At 40.1% G+C, this 18,918-nt stretch overlaps 1 protein-coding gene across 1 annotated transcript in view; it reads left to right on the top strand.

Annotated features, from left to right (window-relative positions):
• Positions 1–18,918, top strand: part of LOC134627593 (receptor-type tyrosine-protein phosphatase gamma-like) — a 113,668-nt gene that overhangs the window by 28,234 nt on the left and 66,516 nt on the right. The gene's annotated exons all lie outside the window — the stretch shown is intronic.

Genomic DNA, 18,918 nt, shown 5'->3' with positions numbered 1-18,918 from the left:
TAATGTATAAAAATATTTAAAACGGTATGTCACGGTATAATATTTTAAACTATCAGAAGCATATTTTATCAACTTCTAAGCTAAAGCTGTATTTAAATGCTTTAAGAGTTTAATTTTTCCCATTTTCTGGTATCCAAATTTGCTGTAAGGGGAGAAAAAAAGTATAAAAGCAGTGGGCTCTATGCATTTATAATGGCATGGCTCATTATTTGACTCATCAGCAGCACTTTACAAGACCATGAGTTAATGTATCTGAGTACCTGCTGAGCACTTGGTATTTGTTTTCTTTTTATAGCACGCAACATTTGGCACTGCTTGTAATGGTAAAAGTCTTTAAATTTCCTGTTTATTGGGGTCGGATGCAAAATGTGTGCACAGTTGTATGCAGAGCAGAAGATGTTTTTGTGGTGGTGAATTGATAAGCATATCCAGTTTGTTCCTTCAAAGCATTGCTTCTCATTCAGCTGTACACATCCACACCCCGGCGCAAACATAGCCCTCTGTAGGCCATCAAGCAGCTCCGATGGGAAATAGGGGTTATGTGATTTGATGGAGGGCACTTTACTGGAAGAGCTCAGGAAGGGAGGAGCACTCGGTAAAATCGTATTTACAGGTTCCAAGTTCCAAAAACACCACCTTGCAAATAACTAACTCGGCCCCTCTGCCGGTGGAGTGCATCGTGGCTCTGAAAATGAATATACTGATGGAATATTTTGTCCCCGGCGCTCCAGTTGTGAACCTAGACTCTTGTGGTTTTAGGCAAGAAAATTGTGCAAATAAAAAAAACACAAAAAACAAAAACAAACTGTGGCTACTTTGCAGTCAAGTTTGTTTGGTATTCATGTCACTCCTGATTGTGGCCCTCGTCTCTCCCAGTTGTCGAGTAAAGGCAGTGAAAAGAATGCCTGCTTTGACTATCCAAGCGTGATTGGTCTTTCGCCACAAGGTGTGTGGTGCCTGTTTTAGGAGTTCTGGTCACTTCAGATATTGTTTTCTGTGCAGCCTACAAAAACAGAACCCTTGATCACATTTTGCTTCTGTCTTAACTGTGATCATAATAAACAGCTTTGGTTCTTTAATTAGATAATGATGCAACATTATGCCATATACAGGGTTTTTGGCATTGGTCTGCTTTAGCAGTGGGCATTATAGCCTCAAAATTATATCGTAATATTTCTGATTAAGAAAGAAATAAAGAATTAGACTTATTGCTTGCAGCTTACATGCAGCAGCTTTTTTTAAATGTAAGCAAATGCAGCGCATTTTCCATCTTTTTGCTTGATGACACACTTCCTAGTTTGAAGTGTGAATCTAGTGAAAAGAGGTTCCAGCAGCAGCATTAGAGTGTGGTGGTAGTGACACAGCATTATATCCAGTGACACAGCTCAAGTCACATGTAAGCACAAAAGTAGCCTAAATGATGTTTTCCATGGAAATCTTAAGTACAAATACAACATGACTACTTAACACTTGAGTTACTTTATTGTTAAACTAAATTCTTATATAGTATTGTCACATAATAAAACTGAGAAATATTTTCTACCTGTGATGTTTTGTCTTGGGTCGAGCTTGGCAGCTTAAAGCTCTGCTTTTCACATCAGTAATTTCCATCCACCGTTTGCTCTTCCTGTCATATGGAATGCAACTAGCGAGTGCAGCAAGTGTTGCTTGGTTGACTCATTTGTTTACTTTTGGGTCACACATCACCAGCTGCTAGTGTCTTCTCCTTCATAGCCTGGTCGTGCTTGACGGTGCGCTTTTTTTTTTTTTTTTTTTTTTTTTTTGCTTCAAGCACTGAAACGAGTTTGTTCCCACTAATGCTGGAAACAATTTTCGTGCATGATTTAAAAACTACTGCGTTTCTGTGCGAGGTTGTTGAAGTGGCTTCCTTTATAGGTGCGAAATTGTCGTCAGAAGGTCTTGCTGTCAGACATGCCTGGGCTTGTCTCATTGTTGAATGCGTGAATGCATGGCATTGCCATAGCAACAATACATTTATATCAGGATTATCATAGATGAGATGATGTGGCACAGCCCTAGCCCACTTAGTATTTTCTGTTTGTGCCAATGTGTAATGGCACTAGGCTCAGTAAGCCTGGTGAAAAATCACCTGTAGCAAGGATTAAGTGAGGTGGTACACCACAAATACCTGACATGACTTTAATTTGTACCTTCAGTAATGGCCACACTCCAAATATATGGCATTTGCAGCATGAAATGGTGCTTCTGCTCTTTTCCCCTAAAGGTCAGAGTGTGTGTTTCTTTTTTCCAATGATGTTAGTGGTTGTAATAATTGATTTCGTTTAGATGGTCCACCACTCTTGTAAAACACTGTAACTGTGTCTTGCGCTTCATTGGTATTTCTGTCCTGTTTGGAATGCATTCATCGACCAAAATTAGAAATTTGCCTTTTAGCAAATGAAGTGACAAAATACTGATGAGAGCAACCGTTTTTTGCTTCTTTTTGTTTTGGGTCACACATCAATTTTACCCTGGTTAAATGTTCAGAGATAGACATGAATAAAAAGCTGAAAAGCCTTAGAACATTTAAGCTTTTTCCAATAATGCTATCTGTTTCTATTGCACCACAGGGTGAATAAATGACAACAGAAACAAGATAAATCAAAATATTGGCACTAATTACTGACCACATTTTATTAAACATCTGCATCAGATCTTTTTCTTTTGTTGGTTTGTTTTCTTCAGGACCAAATGTAAACATGTATTAGTCATGCTAATCAACACATTTCTGCAGTACTTGGATGTAGAAAATGAAAAGTGTCTGCTGCATGGGTTTAAAGTGAAATAACCAGTTGACCCAAGTGATGCATAACCACATTCTTCCTGTACGGACGTTAACCTGCAAGGAAACAAGTGCTAGCTGCTGCTAGCACTGCCTGGTAATGGGTATATTATATTCTCAGTGACATTTAAAGTATTTTTTTTAATTAAGACTGTAAATGTTTGTGTTGCCAGTTTGTTTAACCTTGTACATGGAGCATGAGTGATATAGGATTTTTAAGTCAAATGCAAATATTTGATGATTTTATAAACCTGATATATCGCTCATAATAGTTCTGTTTTTTTGTTGAGACACACTAACAGATTTCAGTAACATTTGTTATGTGTAGTTGTTTGAGTCGTTACTAACAATCCCAGTGCTATGGATTACTTGTTTACACTTTGCTTGGATCAGTTGTTTGTTGTTTTTTTTTTTTGTTTTCAACCTTTCAAACTCATAGTTGCAGACTGCCCTCTGATGGAAACTCTGTACAATGTCAAAACTCAATAACATAACTGAGGTGTTTCTCCCATCTCTTATCAGCTGCTGTGAATACCAATGACGGCACTTTGCAAATGGCTAATATCTGCTGAGAATTCATAAAGAGTTGTGCTCTAGTTATAAATGAGATTGTTTGCTTTTTGAATGATTTCTTACTTTTAGGCTATGCAGCTAGTCTGATCCCTCTCCCGCCACCCCCCTCCCATTTAAAAGACTAGTAAATTATTTGCCAGGAACATCTTTTGACCACACCTGAGTCCACACTCCTGTGGGACACAATCTCGATATTCATGCTGAGGTCCTTCTTATTTTCTAATTAGAACATCAGGCTTGGGTTGGCATGCGTCTTTGGTCAATTAAATTCTAGGGCTTTGTTTTTTGACAGTATGTTAGGTATCGTTAATAAACAGCCTGCAGCACCATTGACATACTTCTTTTTATAACTATCTTGCTAAAGTTCTCATTTTTTGTGTTGATATGCTGTGTTTGTTCATGGTTGGCAAGAGAAGGGCCGGTAATTGGGTATCTGGGTTTTTCTATGCTGGGATGGTGGCCAAAGAATAAAATAAAACAAATAAGAGAAAAAAACAAAACTATCAAGATAGGCAACTGGCTGACACGATTTGATTTTTGGACATTCATTTCAGGTCCGTGTAGACCACCAGTTCCTACCAGTCAAGACAGCTGGCTGATTGTACAAAAAATAAAAGGAAAGAACTGAGGGAATACAGAAATGGCCATTACTTGAGGAAGGTAATTAGCGGCTAAGGCTGTGAATGGAGGACAGAGGAGCGTGCCTTAGCAGCTAAATGGTTATTAAAGGCATTTGCTCTGTGCAAGTGAGTGTAAAAAGAAACGCACACAGTCGGGCTAGCCTGAAGCTAGAAGCAACTGCATAGATAGACTAGCACTGTGAGCAAGACACACGAGTACTGAACGTAACCTATAGAGGAGCATTGTGCCACCAGTGTGATTACTTTAGGAGTGAGGGTGTTCCAAGAATGTGAAATGATGTTTCTCAGGCAAAAATAAAACATAGTGATGAAAAAAATTATTTAATTTTTGATGATCAGATCTTTTTTCTTTAAACTCGCCTGCGTTATCAATAAGACGACTGGTTTTTACGCAGTTTTTGTTTTTTTCTAAAAAATCTGGCTACACGTGAGAGTGATGTGAGTTGGCTTTTAATAATATTAATTATTGCTTCATATTTTCCATAAGAGGGTGCTAACCCCTTACTTTGTACATATTAGTCTAGTGCATTGAGGAGTGAAGCACATGACACATCACCTTCCTGTGTGCTTGGATTATGAACCTCAGTAAAAGTAGCCTCGAAACCTGCACCCTGAAATTTGATTAAAAGTTATTTAAGGCATGCTGTGAGTGTGTGTCTGTGTGTGTGTGGGGGGGGTGTTCGTGTGTGTGTGTGTGTGTGTGTGGGGGGGGGGGGTGTTCGTGTGTGTGTGTGTGTGTGTGTGTGTGTGTGTGTGTGTGTGTGTGGCGTTCATGGAGGCATTTTTCATAAGAGGGATGATATCATACTCACTGTAAGACTCCCACAGGAACATAGCTATGCATCATTTTTCCCCTTTTTATATCTCTGCAGGTTTTCACATCATCTCTGTTAGTTTCTTTGGCTTCCTTCATCATAAGTTTTATGTTTTTGGCCAATATATGCAGTAGTTTGCTTTTGATTGGTCTCTTGTGGATTTATTGTTCTAGTTTAATTACAGCACAACAGTTGGAGTACCTTAACGTGCATTTGCAGAAGCATTACGCCTGATCCCCTGTAACAGTGTGTAGAATGAGAAACGGAAAAGAAAAACACAGTGAAGAAATACCAGCACTAGATGTTGGGGAAAATTATAGATCAGCGTCCCAAAGAAAATTGTCATCCCCTCTCCGTTGTATTATGAGATTTTCTGTAGTCGCTGAATTATCTCGCATGTCATTTCAGACTGTGGAAGCAGTCGTTGTTAATTTTTTTTTTTAAACGGTCCTTCCATTGATCACTGTAGGAACTTATGATTTTGGTTTGGGGGAAAAAATGACTCTGCAAAATTGGTGAAATTAAAAATGCTGTAAAGGGCACACGCTGAAACCATAATCCTTCAGATGATCTAGTAGTCCACCTCTGCAAATTAATAACATAGCTAAAGGCTCTGCATTTCAGTAATTTTTCACAGTAATAACTTACTAATAGCTCAGTGCTTCATATGAATAGAGCTCCTACTGTCTTTCATGCAGCGGTTATGGGTGTTTGGATGAAAGCCACCCCGACAAGCAGTTGTAGCAACTGGAAGAGCCTGGGATTGTCTGATATGTGTGGATTATGTTTCCCCTCAGCCTAACTGTTTTATTCCACTTCACTGAGGTTGCCCATGATCATTAGCAATCTTTCCACTCATGTCTCACATAATGAAGTGAATGAAGTGTCATTTTCAATCAACTGCTATGTTGATCCAACTTAATTAGTACTTTAGAGGATACAGAACAAGATTAGGTAACTCACTGTTCTTGATTGCCAGGGCTGTTTATTTTGGTTTTGAATTAACCCTCGGCTCTGGCGCTGCGAGCGCTTTTAGTTTCTTAATTTTTTTTTTTTTTTTGGCTTCACCTCTTGAGATGTATTGCGTTATTCCCTCGTAGCTAATAAGCAAAAAATTGTTGCCTAGCTTTTAAGATAAACTTGTCAATTGCAAATTATTCTGCTGCTGTATAATTGATCTTACTATAAATAAATCTTTATTAAGACACACATTTGTTTAAACAACACGCCGCAGGATTGATTTTTAGAGCCCAGTGATTGGGTTGGTTTCAAAAATGTGTCTATTCCTCTCCGGTTGCTTAGTTAGGTGTGACATGTTAAACCCTATGATTCATGTAACCTTAAATTGGCTCGGTGCTTTTGAAGGCAGTGCAGTTTTTCTCCTGCGTTTTGACACCCCCTTACAACGGCTGGAGGGAAAAGAGCAATGCCATGTTGTCATGGTGCCCAACAGAAGGAGCTCTGCCTCTTGGAGGTAATGAATCGAGAGGAGGATTGCTCCCAGTAGACTTCCGTGTATAAGAAGCACTTGAGTTTAAAGTAAAGGTCCCTCGCTATATGGATGTTCTATGAGTAGGCATAGAGGGTAATGTATGGGGCATAGCCTTCAGGACGTAATCTTCAGGGATGAAGATGACATTTTTTTCCCCCCCCTTCTCTCTCTCATTCCCCGATGAAAGAAGCGGCTCACCATGCTCCAAGTGATGAAACAAGTTTTTCATTATAAATGGAGGTGATTTTCCCCTGATTGTTTTGAATCATGATGTAGAACGAATCATTTTGCTCTCTGAATTAACACAAAAAAAATTTGTTTGATCCTTTTTTTCCCCCCAAGGATGAAATATTTTGAATGTAAGCTAGAAATTACAGTTAAATTTAATTTCCAATAAAAGTAAAGTCGAATGATATTTTTAGATAGACGTGATGTCGTTTGAGTTTCCAATCAGAATGACTGATATTACAATCCAATATGTTTGTACTAACCATGCAAAAATGTGCATTAGTAAGTCATTACACTTTAAACAGATCTGTCACCTAACTGCTGCGCGCACTCACCCAGAGGCCGCTCACAAATTCCAGACTGTTGAAGTGTCCACGCTGATTCTCCTTGCTTGCTAAACAAAGGAAAGAGTCACACGTCTATAATGCAGGCTTGAAGCGTCAGCTCTCTTTCATTTTAAACGGGATGCCATCCTAACTCTTGCTCGGCTGAGTTGTGTATTTCCTGATGCTGCTCGTGATGAATAGTTGGAAGAAGTTTAACTTTTGCCCAATGTGAACGAAGAACACTGCAGCTGCTGCCTAATCAGCTCGCGACATGAGGGCATCCCGTGAGAGCGCGGTAGCTGCTTGTGCGTGAAGCGTGAAGGAGAAGTTGATCTTTTATGTTAGTAACCACCACGTTGCTTTCGAGCTAGCTTGGTTTACCCTAGCTGCTGATCAAAGCTCTGTTAGCTTACAACAATAGCGCCAGCAAAGATTGCTCCCCCACCAAACGTCAGGCATGCCCACTGTCAAGCACTGAAGCTGAACATATGTGTGAATCCTCCCTAAGGGCTTGAGCATGCTCGATCAGCCCTGGTTGGTAGAGTGTGCACAGACTAATAACGCAAAGAATTGTTTTGGGGAAAGAAAAATATTAAATACAAATTAGATCCTGAAGCAACGAGTCAGAGGAGCCTTTATCAGAATTCCAGGATTTGAGGGAAACGCACGGACAGTGTGTGCCTGCATTGTTTTCTAGTTATACGTGCATACTGGTAGCTTCCTGACAAAGATTATTATCCAATGACAAGTGTTGATTGTCCAGAAAAGCAGCTATTCTGTCACACTTCTACTTGAACTGTAGGAATCGGTTTTCTCTGCACTTAAGCGCCTCCTCCACTTTTCTCTTTGTTGCCACAGTAGCGACTGCGCTCCTTTACAGTATTCGGCTTGTGAAACGAAAGGTCCTCCTGAACTTTGTTGTGCTCATCCTGTGAGATTCCTTTACTGCCTACCCACAGAGCAACTTGATTAATTTCCTCCTCCTAGGAGTACAGAGAGAGATTCATCTGTCTTACACCCTGCATTTATAGTCGCAGGCATTCTACGTGATGATGGAAGCTTAACACAACATCATCTATATTCCTCCAGTCTTGCTGATGTGTGTATCAACCTGTAGATGTACCTGCACTCATTTTGAGAGAAAATGAGAGGTGCAAGAACACTAATTATTAAAAATGAATTTTGCGAGGGGACCAAGCTGGCTCATTATTCATCTTGGTTATTGCTAGCAGTTTGGATCAGCCTTCCTGTGCCAGAATTGGTCTATTTGTCTCTGTCAAGGGTGGGCCCTTGACAGATGTGCCAATATGGCTGCCGAAGTTCTGTGCTGGGGGAGAGGCATCTTAATTCTCCATGATGTATCACACTGGCAGCAACCAATTTAGCAGAATTGAGCTCCAAATCATCTTACTTCCCACTGCCTCTGACAATCTGTTTCCTTTTTCTAGATGAGGTAAATATATTAAGAATGGAAATAAATTAGGGATTCCTGCACCCTGAGTTCATGCTGTATGAGTGAGGTTTTGCAGAACTTAATTGCTTGTGTTTATACACAGATATGTCCGGAGAACAGCGTCTTCGGCCGGCACCACCTTGATGCATAAAGCAAAAAGTCCAACATCTGCGATAAGCGCAGCCAAATTTCCTGGTTTCCTTGTTTAGAGCAGATTGATGCGTTGGACTGACATGTTTGTTGTGTAAACCTAATTAATTAAATTTCAGACGTCACATAGTGTTAGTGTGCCTCGTGGCACCATATTAGGCTTAGTGGGTGGCTCAGGTCCAACTTAATGGATGCGGACATGCTCGGCCTGCTGGGACTGCAATATTGAGGAAGTGTGAGATTGCCAGCCCACAGGTTTCCTCTCTAATATGGTTATGCTGATGAGCTAGAATGAGCTAGATTGCGGTTCAGCAAATTTTTAAACTCATAATCATGATGACTTACTTTGTAATGAGCGCACATCCCCCTAGAGGTGAGGAGTTAACTATAGGGGGCAAGGCTATAATAGTGGCATAATGGCACAATTTTGGAAGACGTGTAATGCTTCCCTCGAATTCTAAAACAACGTTTGATTTATGATCATTTGTTCAAGTGCAGTGAGGTATGTTGGCATAAAATTCTACTTAGACCTTCAAACCAGTGAGTAACTGAATGGAAGTAGCTGATGAGGTCTAGCACTGCTTCCAGTTCGCTGACTTTCCCTGGCTGGTTAGATTGTTTATGCCGCGCTACTACCTCTACTTTACTGAGTTACACTGATTTCTGTCTAGATTCTAAATTATAAGGACACTTGCTGTGTAAACATGTAGCCATTGTTGTCCCTGCTTAGCTTGCAGAACAACTCCAAGAGTAATAGCTGCTGAGGATGTGAGCTGAGCACAGAGAGGGCCGTAGCTCAGAGTGGTTCAGGCCTTTTTTTAATACTGTATTTTCTGAGCTAATTGTGCCTGTGGGATGTGCGATATCTTGTTTTGTCTTCTTTTTTTTTTCTGTAATTAAAATGCATGTATGAGATTTTGGTGACTGGGTTAATGTCTGTAATTTTGCTTTATGAATTATAACTACTGTTGTGTTGCTGACTCAAGAAAACTAAATATAGTCCCTGAGAAGTGCTGCGATGAAATTCCAACAATCGGTATCATTATCTTTCTGCAAACACAAAGACATTTATTTTAATTTAGGGTGACCCAGCTTCATATTCTCACGGTAGCGAGTAGGAGAAAAAAGAAGATCACTCAGGCCTGTCATCCTTTGTCTTGCAGAGTCTCATGACTGATTTAAGCTGGAGCTCATATACCTGCAAGGGATAATAAATAATGTAGATGTATCATGAAATTATTGGAGTAGAAGCTGTTCTTTGCATTCCAAAATGTGTGGTAGTCTAAACCTTTTGTGCAGTACCCAAACATCCTCTCTGATTTCCGCTTATTTTCAGTAGGTTTAAAGCTGAAAGGTGAAAATGATACTCCCGCAGTAAGTAGGGTTTATAAAAGGACCTTTGTTTGAATTGAGGAAAAAAAATAATTCATATGTTGGAGGGGGGAACGAGTGGGCTAATGTCTACACTTTGCTGAGAATATAAATAAAGCCATTTATTTTCACACAATACATTTCAGGAAAAATTCCACTTTAAAACCAGACTGCAAAGGACCAGTTTATCAGTCATCCATGAGAACATGAGCATCTTTAGTGCTATCCATTAGCTACTTTGCTGACATCACCAATCTTGTATTAATTTGAGTGAGTTGGGACTCACAACAAGATGGACTTCTTATTGATCGCTTAATGCATGTATCTGTGAGGTGTAGTGAAGACGGAATAACTCGAGTCTGTGACGGGGAATAGAGAACTTGTTTTTCCAAACTCTTATTTTGCCTACAGCAACTTTATTTTGAAATGAACGTAGCTGGTTTTCAGCAGCATTCTCTTCTCCCCGGGAATCAATTTTCTGCCTCTTTATGTGAGCGCCCGCCTCGTTTCTGTTCTTAAATTCCCCTCCCCATCCATCGCTCCTAATGCTGACCACATCTCAGTTCCGAGCAGCACTTTGCTTGTGGGTGCCGTGGGGTAGTAAGGAGGGGGAGACGTGGACTGGATTACGGCTTGATTTAAAATGGCTGCTCGCTGTGCTCAGCTTAACACTCGTCTTGGGATGTGGTCATGTGCAATCTTGGGAGTTTGTGGCCTAATTAGCGGTTTCGGGGTACCCAAGGCTAAAAAACTCCACTGTTGCTCTCTCATCTTCCCTCACTTTTCATTTCTTCCACTTTTTTTTCTCTCCCCCCATCTCTGCATCTACTGACTGACGCACTTGTAACTACACATGGACAGATTTTCTGCTCTGCTGAGCTTTAACTGAAAGGGCACTTGGAGAGAGCCTATCCTGTGCCAAGGCAAATGCCACATTTTGCAAATTTAAATAAAGTGGTCTGGATTCATACCAAAATTTAATGAGTTGCTTAAGCCATGCTCCACAACCCCACCAAGTTTCAGGAAATCTGGTGTGTTAGTTTTTACGAAGGCTTTCTGACAGATGCTAAGACAGTAAAACGCTGAAAACCCACCTCTGCCTTAGCTCTCGACCTGGCAGAGGAAAAATCCGGGCAAAGAATGACTGGATCCGTGTGAATAAGCTGAGAAAATAACGGTTTGGCTCTGTGGAGGCTTCTCTGTGCAGTGTGGAGCAGATGAAAACGTGTGTTTAGTTCAGGTCAAACTTTACCGGAACAAATCGAAAAGATAATTTGGCTAAAGGTGATGTTTACCTGTGCCAAGAAGGTCTTAGAGATGGCCCACCGCTGTCTGTTTTGCTCTGTTACCTAAATATCTCGCAATAATGGCTGAGTTCGCTCGGAGTTTGCTGGATGTATCTCTTTAGGGAGTTCATGAACCAAAGAGGAAGGCGCTTATTAAAAGTGGAGACTTTGTGACCTTCCCTAGACAATCACCCAAACTTTGGCTATAACCAGCCATTCTACTGCATTCATTACCCAGACACTGAAGTAGTAACAGCAGCCTCGGAAAATGTTTAGGAAGTGTGGAGGTTTTTTTTTTTTTTTGGCCTTGCTTCTTTCTAAACTAGTACAAATAATTCTTGCCATTACTTACAGTAACTGTCCTTTACTTTTCTCTTTCGTTTTGACCAGTGAATCTCCCATGTGTTTTTGCACATTTATTATTTCTGTTAATACTAGTGGATTAACAGAAGAGGGCATAAGCCTGTAGGAGGTTGTTATACAAGGGTAAACAATGGATCTCAGTCCCAGGCAGCTTGTATACAAGTGATTTGCAGCGCTGATCTCCACTGTGCGATTAAAGTCAAAATTCCTCACTGTCATTCATGCTTTTCTCTTTTTCTTCCACAATCTATATTGAAACTTTGACTAGTGTTAGAAACGAGTTTTGTTTTTTTTCCCGTACATTTTGCAACGACTCACACTGACTCTAACTGCCAGACATTTTCTGGTTTTCACACCATAAAAATGGCACTGCATGACCAAAGGCTTAAAATAGGAGCTCTTACAAAATAATACAAGCTGGTGAAATATAATTCCAGATAACATGTCATCTGGAGTGGGGCACTGTGTGGGTGGAGATCTTTCACCTCCACCTGCAGACTGTGGCTAATGGTCTGCTTAGTCCTGACCTCATACTGTGGGGTCATCCCCGATGCACAGACAGGCAGGTAAGTGAGAGGTTTCTGCTTGTCTCACAACCTCTCTCCCCCTGAGAGGCGGCAGCCTCCTTATGCTTGTTCTGGTTTATCGCTGCACAGTGACCCACAGTCATCTCAGCCTCATACCATTTCATCCATGGAATTAGGACCCTGTGGCAGGCATCTACCAGTGCTCCCTCTGCAGTAAGAGTATGCAGGAATGATTATTTAGTGTTTGCTCTGAGGACCGTCACTAACATAAATGCATATAGCACAGATGGCGTGCCACATTAGCGTATCTATATACTTCAGCCTCAGTGCTTCATCTTCATCGCCATTTACTACTACTACTCCTGAAATGCTAATTATCCCTTAGTGTAATTTTGACTGTGATTTGAATACAATCACTCTCTCTTATATTAAAACGTCCATCACACGCAGCTGCAGGGCATTTATGAGTGCTGAGGTTAGCGTCTGCGTTTCCCAGAGTTGGCTGATATGGAACAGTTGCCCTTGGACAAAGCAGAGTAATGTAGCATCACTAATCAGTGTTTCACTTTGCAGCTCTACAGAGGAGATCTGCGTTCTGCTCAACAGAGTGCTCACCACCCTCTCCTGTTTACAATTAGCAGGAGGCTTCCTTACAGTGATGCAGTGTTGGATTGCTTTCAATGTGCACTGATACACAGAGGGCAAAACCCAGAGAGAAAACACTTGCTCTTTGTGTGGAAAAAAACAACTTAAATGTGCAGGAAAAACAACCATAAAGTGAAGAGGAAAAGGCTTTTAATCATTCGGTTTATTTATTTGAGTTATGCGCAGGCCTACTCTCTCAAACCTACTCATTATCCAGGCAATCATAAGGCTTGTAATCCTTAGCTAAATGACGTAAATTAGCTGGAAGCGTGTTATAAGAAATCTACATAAAGTATGGTACTTCCAAATTCACAATTCGCAGTAAATTTATAATAAAAAAAGCTAAACTCATTTAAATTGCATAGCTAGATGTATAAATACCCTGGAGCTAGAAATGCTGTCAACCTTTCCAGCACAGTTCTTTACAATATGGCTTTTTTTTTTGGGGGGGGGGGGGCAGATTATGTTGCTGGTCAGTTTTTAACAGCTACATTAAATTATACATATGAAAAGCTGTGTATAATTTAATGTTGACAATATATATATTTTCCCATTTATCTCCTGTTTTGACGAGGTGAATGCACAAGAAGAATGAGCATGTCTCTTCTTGGATATTTGCTTTTTATTTTTATTTTTTTAAATGCTTTATTTTATATAGGCACACAGGAGGTTTAATTTTATGTGTATTTCACAATAAAGCATCTATCTGGTACAAGTTTTTGGTACAATGCCTTTTACACTTTTTTTTTTAATTTTTTTTTTTTTTAACAACAAATATTTAAACAACAAAGCAAAAATTGACACTGAATTAACTTCAAGAGCCAATGTCAACAAAGCATGAGTTTCTGTCACATCTCCTTGCATTTAACTATATATTGTCTTTATTACAACACAATATAGATGAATTCAAATTGCAATGTGGAGTCAATAAATTACATAAAATGGACACTAATGCGTAAAATTGTAACAGCTTTCCACTAGCAGGTTGTTATGAAGCACAGAGGTGAGCTAATTCTTGTGCACTGAGCTGCTTTGGAAATAAACAGGCAGACATTTCAACGATCTCCTCGCTAGTTGTGTTAGTTGTGTAACGCTCACTTTATTCAAGAGTAGGGAAATGTAACCCAGAGTGAGTTTAATCGGCCTCGAGTGTGTAAATATGGACTGATTATTTTGGGAATTTTTCATGCTGGGGTTAAAGGTTAAGTTAAGTGTGCGGTGTAAATGCTAAGTTTGCAATGATTCATTGTCTTGCATCATCTTTTACTCACACCACACGCTGTAGCACAGCACATCTGAAATGTGTTTGAAGGTACTGTTCTCAGTATCTCTATGTGGCATGCCAACAAACTTGAGTAATGCTTTCGTAATTTATTTCATTTAAAAAAAAAAAAAAAAAAATCTAGTATAGTTGATTACGTGCTGACCATCCACAGATTCTTTCAGAGTGACCAAAGCATTTGTTGGCTTGCTGGCTTTTGGCCAAATTAAAGGGGAAACTGTTAGAGCTTTTGAATTGTAAGGGAAGCTCTTCCTCGCGGGACAGAATGTATTTCTGTCCCTCTCATTCTTTACACGAGGTCCTGGAGATTATTTTTACAGACTAGGGGATGTTGTACTTATGCAGTGGCCAACACCCAAGAACAGGAAGCCACAGTTTCTATGAAAGCCCACGAGATGGAAGCAGATAGCGCCAAGGGAAAACAATATTTTGGCTGGAGCTCATTCTGGTGGCCAATTAGACCCCAATGCCTGTATGATTTAGCACTTCCTCTACCTGCTTTTATGTGTTTGGGGCTGCTGTGTGGAACACAATGACCTCTGATTAAAGATTGAGCTCAGGCTCTGAGACGGCTGTGGCGCCATTCTTATCAGATGCCTTCTTCTCAGAACTCAGCAAGACCACCTGAAATCAATGCGTGTATAGTCTCACACTGACGCAGTGAGACAATGAGCATATTTAGATTTTGATTTGAATATTGTCAGTTTTGTAGAAAGCAATTCATCATGATGGGAATGTTTCTCGGGCTCGTACCCTCGTTAACAGTCCTATTTTTTTTTTTAAACCACATTATACTACAGAGAGAATATTTTTATACCTTTATTTTATTTTCAATGTCATGCACCAGATGAGATTGGTGTAATTGTAATTTTGTTGTGCTGCCATAATGACAGAGGTCTTGGATCTTGAATCTACTTTTGGGCTTCATGTAGGCGTCTAATGGACAATCTCGTTTCAATGCCTCGTGTTTATGTGGGGTTTTAAAAGTTATTGCTTTCTATTATTAGTTCTAAAAGGCAGATGAAACTCTAAACTCTGATCTAAATTACCTGAAAATGTATAGTATAGTTAATAATTTGAAGCCTAATATCGCTGAACGGTTCCGTAGATAAACATTAGCAGCCCTTTGTCTTTCAAAGCACTTAGTGGGGCACATTGTTTTATCGGCAGAGACGAATGCATTGTTTGTCTTTTCCTCCACCCTCTACTGCAGACGCGGGCTGGAGGCGAAGCTGAGATCTTGAATGTTTGGGTGGAGTGAGGGGTATGAGGTCACGCTGCTAATTGCATAATGAGACATGTCTGGGTTAAGATAATGCTTCAAAGAAACTGTTATGTAACCTAAAAGCAGCATGGACTTAAATTTAGATGAAAACGTGCAGTTTTCCTTTACGGCCAAGTTTACAGATCTCTTAATTTTGTTACTTCTGGAAAAACCGTGTCATTTTCTCAGCCATTAAGCCAATCGAATAAAATCTCCCGCTACTGCTCCTCCTCCTAACCTGTCTGCTCCGCAAACAGGCGAAGTCTCCAGATTTTAGTCACACAACACATGTTTTACTGCAAACACAAAGTGGCTCGCTTCAAGGTAAATGAGATTCCAGTGTCTAGTAGTGGTTGGGCCCTCAGTGTTACCTGTCAATTAGTGTCAGTTCCTTTAACATGTCACAGGATGCTAATGGCTCTTTACAAGAAAGCGGAATAAAAAGTACTCATCTGGCTAGGTTGTGTATAGACTTTTCTTGGTTTTTAATTCTCTTTTTGTAATGATTGGATCAATGTGAAATCATGTACGACACGAGTATTTTGTTCTTTATTGCAGAAAGGGGGTGGTGGAAATTTTTTTTGCCAGCTTAGTGACTTTCTTGAAAGGTCTATTGACTTACAAGACTCTCTCTCTTTTTTCCTGCCTACTCTTGTGAAGCTGTGGCTTTCTAGACTGTGACTAAAGGGACAGTAGCAGTAAATTCAGTAGACCAATTAAGGGCCAGTCAGTAACATTAATGTGCATTACTTCCAGTCACTGATCTTCAGTGTATGAGGAACCTTCTTATTTGGCTTGATTCTAAATGATTTAATTTGGCAAGTTACTTTTATAAGAGTGAGTTTATTCCAGTGTCAGCGCTGTCCTCAGAATCGCCGCTCTCCAACAGTAACTTTCCAATGGAAAAGGCAGATTGGCTGGACTTATGAACAGGCTTTAAAAGAGCCCATTCCTATCATAGTTCCATATTATGGGTTCATCACTTTCTAGCTTGTGATTATTACTTCCCTGGGGATAAGGCATTTGACCTGCACTTCTCTCTCTGGAACATTTGGTTTCAGTCCTGCTAATTGGTCGCAGGGAAGCCCCCCGCAGGAGAAAAGGTTTTTCTTGACACAGGTTAACTTCATTGCGTTTTTTTTTTTTTTTCTTTTCTTGTGATGACCATACTGCTTGATCCTTTTCGGATGAGCCAGCAAGCTTGTTCACATTTTAGAAAAGCTGACTGTTCTGAAGAAGGCAAAGCTTTTAAGAAGTCAAGCTAAACCCAAAGCACTCTGTGTCTAATTCAGTGGCAGAAAACTTGTTTGTGCTTGAGGACTGTACAAGAAATTAATTTGGCCTACAACCTCCATGGCAGATGGATAGCAGCAGAGGAAAGCCTTCGGTAGAGTCTGTTAGAGGCATAGTGGTGACTTTGGCTGTAGTTGTCGAGGATGATATATGAATGCTGATCTTCCAGACTTGGCAAGCAGCGACCATGTCGTACCAACCCAAGAAGCAGTCAGAGAAAAGCGTGTGATTGAAACTGAAAGGACAATCTCTTAATGAAACCTATGTCTTATCATGTCAGTCATCGCTAAATTCTAAAGCAACTGGCCTCCTGTTATTTTAAAAATGGGTCAGTATATGACCTGCAGCATAGATAAAAGGCAACTTCAAAATGAATCTTAAGCACTTGTATATGATGGCTAAGTTGGGCATGGATTAATGACCCGCTGGATCTAATGTTTCATTGGATGTTGTTTTTTTCTTGCTAAAATTGCAAATGATGGCAAAACAATTACTGGCTACAGGATCATATGTAGCCCAAGTCCATTTGCTGTTCTGCTACAATAACCAGGAAATAGTTCTTTTTGTAATGCGATGCACAAATGTCTGCATCACATTACAAATCACATTACCACCACCCAATGAAAGGTTTATGCCACAGCTGTACTAGTAATGAGCAAAATCATTGTTTATGGTTTGGTACTGGTCAGACAATGAGTGTGTGAGCTTATCCATGAATTTTCCAATTTACTGTTTTCCAAAAAGCAGCAAAAAAGTAAAGCACATTATTATATTTCTGATCAAGATGCCAAATCGGTTACTTGTATTCATGAACAGAAAAGTTTTAATTGTCGAATGTTATGCTTGATTCATCTCTTACTTCCCAGAAAAGTCCAGTCTGATGGCTTAAATTTTGTTATTAAAAATATGAATTGAGTTTAGTGAATTGTGTAATTTTAAGTTTTAAAAAAACGTTTTTCACAAATTGAAAAAAATGTTTTCATGACCCAGCGGGCTGATATTTTGTTTAACACTGTATTTTTCAATTTCAAGTGCTAACTTTTGTAATGTGTCCAAGCATGTCTTGATGCATGCTCAATCATCAAAATAAGGAAATCCCAAGAAGTTGATATTGTTCATTTTGTAGCGTTTTTAGTAGGAAATGCATTTTGTCACACATCCAAGTTAACTCTTCAGTCTCAGCTGACTTGATTACAAATTTTTCTAGCTTTGGTCTTAAGGTAGGGTTGGTAGGCAGCTCAAAACGCCACATTCAGAATGTGTCTCGTATGACGTTTCATCTTCCTTCACTTGTGTTCCAATTAGTGAAGCAGTGCAGTCCATAACAGATTACAGGATGACCCCACCCTAAGCACTGACTAAGTGTGTCTGCTCTTGGAACGGTCTTCAATGTACATATTTTACTTTCAAGGGTCAGTACTGCAGGCAGAAATGGGTGTGTCATGGGTTCCCAAGTTTAACCCATTGTGGGCAGTTTGTATGTGGAGGAAGTGGAAAAGCGGGCTCTGTTATCATATCCTGGAACACCACTGAGCCATTGGTTCAGGTATGTGGATGACACCACAGAGCAGACACGATTCCCACAGACACCGCAGTCAGGGAACAGAGTAACATCATATCAAAAAATGCCCTGAATAAATGTGGTTATCCCAGTTGGACATTTGTCAAAGCTGGAAAGGCATCTAAAGAATGCTGCAGGCAATCCAGCAGAGAAGGACAACCGCTGCCTAAGCGAAAACCTTTAGTGTGATCCCTTATGTGTGGGAGTATCGGAACAACTGAGACGCATTTTCTAAAAACACCACATCTCTGTGGCTTTCAAACCCCAAAACATGCTACACCAAAAATTGGTGCACTCCAAGGATCGGGTCTCCCGACACAAACAGAGTAATACAGTGTACGCGGTTAAGTGTCAGGAGGATTGCCGTGAATTATACATCGGGGAAACCAAACAACCTCTGGCTAAGAGGATGGCACAGCACAGAAGAGCTACCTTATCAGTCTAGGACTCCGCAGTCTAATTACACCTAATGTCCAGTGGCCACTCTTTCAGTATTGAGGATGTAGATATCCTGGATAGGGAGGATCACTGGTTTGAGCAGGGAGTCAAGGAAGCCATTAACCGAGGAGGGGGCCTAAGGGTACATCTTTTACCATTTTACAGTGCTGTGATTGCAACTATTTCCTAACATTCTGTGAATGGCACTCTGGGCCATTGATCAGTGGTCATGACAATTTGCATATTAATGATCATAAAATTGAATTCAGCTCATTGTTAGTCAGTGGTGCTAGTTTTTGGTCGTTATGTTAAAGTGCTGTTTATAAGGTTGGGGAAACCTGCAGTCACCTGAAACTGAGTAAGTCATTTGAATGAGTGATGAAATATTTCTCTCACAGAGGGAAAAA

This window comes from Pelmatolapia mariae, linkage group LG5, assembly GCF_036321145.2.
Source record: "Pelmatolapia mariae isolate MD_Pm_ZW linkage group LG5, Pm_UMD_F_2, whole genome shotgun sequence".
NCBI classification, from domain to species: domain Eukaryota; kingdom Metazoa; phylum Chordata; class Actinopteri; order Cichliformes; family Cichlidae; genus Pelmatolapia; species Pelmatolapia mariae.
Note: the sequence above shows the minus strand (reverse complement) of the source record. Positions and strands in the feature narration are given on the sequence as shown.